This window comes from Ochotona princeps, chromosome 4 (assembly GCF_030435755.1).
Source record: "Ochotona princeps isolate mOchPri1 chromosome 4, mOchPri1.hap1, whole genome shotgun sequence".
Lineage (NCBI taxonomy): Eukaryota > Metazoa > Chordata > Mammalia > Lagomorpha > Ochotonidae > Ochotona > Ochotona princeps.
Window position 1 is genome coordinate 71,432,036 of NC_080835.1, and position 3,508 is coordinate 71,435,543.

The 3,508-nt window shown below is 46.9% G+C and overlaps 1 long non-coding RNA gene across 2 annotated transcripts; it reads right to left on the reverse strand.

Moving 5' to 3' along the window:
- LOC131480221 (uncharacterized) lies at nucleotides 1-2,331 on the reverse strand. 2 transcript variants are annotated; one of them, XR_009245351.1, is made up of 3 exons: nucleotides 2,119-2,331; nucleotides 1,904-2,009; nucleotides 1-90 (listed from the first exon to the last, which is right to left on the reverse strand). It is a non-coding gene; the product is annotated as an uncharacterized LOC131480221 (long non-coding RNA). The 2 variants fall into 2 exon arrangements; XR_009245350.1 differs by lacking the exon at nucleotides 2,119-2,331 and having other exon boundaries at nucleotides 1,904-2,112.
- Nucleotides 2,332-3,508: the final 1,177 nt, after the last annotated feature.

Below are 3,508 nucleotides of genomic sequence, written 5' to 3' on the forward strand. Positions count from 1 at the left end.
AGAAAGCTCCAATCAGAAATACTGGGAAGCATGGTGGATGTTATAATGAAAATGGAAAGCATTACTCACCTTCCAATCCCCACACGGCAACTAGAAAACGAATAATAGACAAAGTCAGTAAATGGCATGAGTGTTTGTAATTCCAAACAGGAAAAGGGCTGCAGTGTAAAATGTCCATTTAGGAACATCTGCAGTCCTTCTCCTTATCATCACCCTGCTTCCCCGCTACCCACTGGGGCTGGATCAGTCTTTCCTGCACCCCAGAGACAGAGTACAAACAGCTGGATACCAACCAGGGGTTCCTTGTCAGTTACGGACGAAGCAGAGCAAGGAAGCCTCCAGGAGCATTAGACTTGAACATTTAACAAAAGTAGGGGCTGTTTGGCAGCCAACTGAGGAAAAGCAAAATAATTTGGCAACTTAATTGTTCTGTAACAGTGAAAGAGAACCGAGTCCTCTGCTGGGTACAAATGTTGAGATTCTTGTTCCATCTCTGGCTGCTGCTCAGTGGATGGCTCAGTTTTTCCATTGTTTTCAGCTTGATATCAAGGTGCAATCACTCGAAACCATGATTACTCATCAGCTGGAGCCTGTGTGTTGACTGGCCTGACCACAGCTCCTCTGGGACCTTTGGGAATCTCCCCATTTGGCAAGAATATGGACTTGTCCAGTCTTCCAGGCAGTGCCTAAAAGGGCTCTCTACATTTGGACCACAGTTTCCCCAACAGCTTTTATGTGGGGCAAGACACTCCGGGTTCCAAAACACATTGGACAACATTCTCCTGATTTGATATTCCCAGGGGTGCTTGGGGGCTTTGATGTTTCTCTTCCTCCTCCTCATTCTGCTTAAAGGAAAGCATAGTTTATACCACAGGCATGGGAAAAAATGGCCACTTCCTGCTGGGGTCCTATCCTGTCTCCTTGTACTCGGTGTGTTCCCTGAACCAGTAGCTGATTAACAGACCTCAGAGTTAGTAAGAATGTGCCCTTTGGTCCTTTCTCCAGGACTCCTAGAGCAGAGGTTGCATGTAAGCCAGGGCCCCAGATGAGCAACGTGCAAGCTGAAGGGGTCCCAGCTGTGGCTCAGAGCTACAAGCTCTCCAGTTGTGGTAGCACTCCCCAGGCCTTGTCTGAGAACCCATTTTGAGCCATTTTGCCTCTGGTGCTGCTGCAGCCCCTTAGGCACCGACCGGGAGTGTGGTCAGAGCCTCCTGCTTTCCCAGGTCACCTTTGGCACGTAGTGTGTGGGTTCAAGTAAGCCACTGAGCTTTAAAGATCCGTTTCTACTTCTCTATCATAGGAACTAGGACATCTGCCGTCCAAGATGGAGGTAAGGGTTAAATCAGGCTGTGCAAGTAAAGCATGATTTCTTCATGAATTTTTGGCCCTTTAGTAAATGAGACATATTTAGTGAAAAACTTGATTTTATATTATCTCCTGGGAGACACATAAGTGTTTTAGGGTATTTATCAATGTCTAACCCATCTTGCTTCAGAAAAAGCTAAACTAATTGAAAGCCCTCATTCACTGTAAGCTTTTTTTTTTTTTTGTATAAAAACTACTAATCCTGTGCAGAGTTTTGGTTCAATCGTCCAGTCTTTCCCAAAGTGTGGAGCTTAGTTTTCCAGTCTCTTTTGTGGTCATGGCAAAAAGGAAGAGAGAACTCTTTGTTCTCAAGAGAGGTGATCAGCTCACTTGCTTTCCTTGGGCTGTTCCCTGCATGGCCTCCCCGGAAACATGGGTCGTATTTTTTTGTTGTTGTTGGTAGCAGCTATCACTAGCCCTAAACTCTCCCCACCACCCCCCGTAATGTAGCACAGATCCCTCACATCTCTGGAAAATGAGGCTGCGAGCCTCCCAACACTTGGGAGAAAGTCCCCCTCCCTCACTCCAGCCTGCTCACCTGCTAGGAGCCAGAGTCCCAGGACCCGCCGGCAAGTGCCTGGCCCCATCCTCCTCCCTGGACGCTCAGTGCACTAAGATGGCGCAGGTGTGATGGCTTCTTACTTCTGAAAAAGAAACCAGAGGACTCTTCTGCAGTGTTTGCTAGGGCTGAAGACCCCTGGGTCATCGCCCCCAAGTCAGGATGTGAAAGGGGCTTGCTGCAGAGAGACTCACCATTTTCCGAAACAAGCCTTTGAGGCTGGGAGGGAAGGCGGGTTTCTGAACCCCACACAGGAAGCTGTTGGGGGCCTCTGGGCCTGTGGGTTCTACGTCACTTGGAAATGTTCAAGGTCAAGGCCTGCGTCTACCTAGATTGGCTGAGGAGTGCTGGGCTCCACACCATCCCATAAGGATGAGAACGAGACTGCTGATGAAATGAGAACACATCTGCTGTCCACCTGCCCAAGCTATGTGCCGTGCACTTGCACTCTGGGACTACTTTCTTGGAACCTGCCTCCTTCCCCCCCCCCCCGCCCCCCGTGAGCTGTGACAGGAAGAGAGAGCAGCACTGAGTGTTGGCTTTCTCTATGGTGTCCCCGGCAAGGAGCAACAAGTTGGCATCATCTCAGAAACAAATATGTGCTAACTAAAAAGTCATGAGATGTCAGGTTTTTTTTCCCCCTATAATCATTACGTGAACATCTAAAAACACAGTACTTAAAGGCGATAGTCTCAAAACCTGCTGGTGTTGATTGCAAGTTGATACAGACTTGCTTTATTTGCAAGCATATGTCAGTCCAGTACTCTAACACAACACTGTGCTGCAGATTCTACCAATCTAAAACCCAGTACTCTAACCCAGCACTGTGCTGCAGATTCTACCAACCTATACCTAGTACTCTAACCCAGCACTCTAACCCAGCACTATGCTGCAGGTTCTACCAACCTATACCCAGTAGTCTAACCCAGTACTCTAACCCAGCACTGTGCTGTAGGTTCTACCAACCTATACCCAGTAGTCTAACCCAGTACTCTAACCCAGCACTGTGCTGCAGGTTCTACTAACCTTTTATCATTTGATCCTTGAAACAATCCTCCAAAGGTAGGTACTTAAAATTCTTAAAAATATCTGTTTGAGAGGAGGAAAAAGAGAGACTGAGAGAGACAGATAGCTGCTTTCTGCTAGTTCCCTCCCTAAGCATCAGCAATGGCTGAGGTGATGCTGGGGACTGCGAGCTCAATTCAGATGTCCCAAGTGAATGACCCAATGCTGCCTCCCAGGGTGTGCGTTAGCTGGAAACTGGAATCCGGAGCAGGGCTAGAACTCATATTCAGATACATGAGACACATGAGATGTAGGCAAACAGCCTCCTGGCATCTTAGTCAGCAGGTCAAATACTCCTAAGGAAGGTATTATTTTTATTCCCATTTCATACTTGAGCAAAGTCAGGCCCAAACAGACTACATAACATGTATTCTAGAAACCATTGTTACAAGAACCATGTGTTTAATATTAAAGTATTAAATTAAATCATGAATTACATATTAAAACATAAGTACATAACACTCAGTAGTCATGTACTGGGTGCTAGTAACATAGCAGTCACAAAGATAGTCCTTGGAC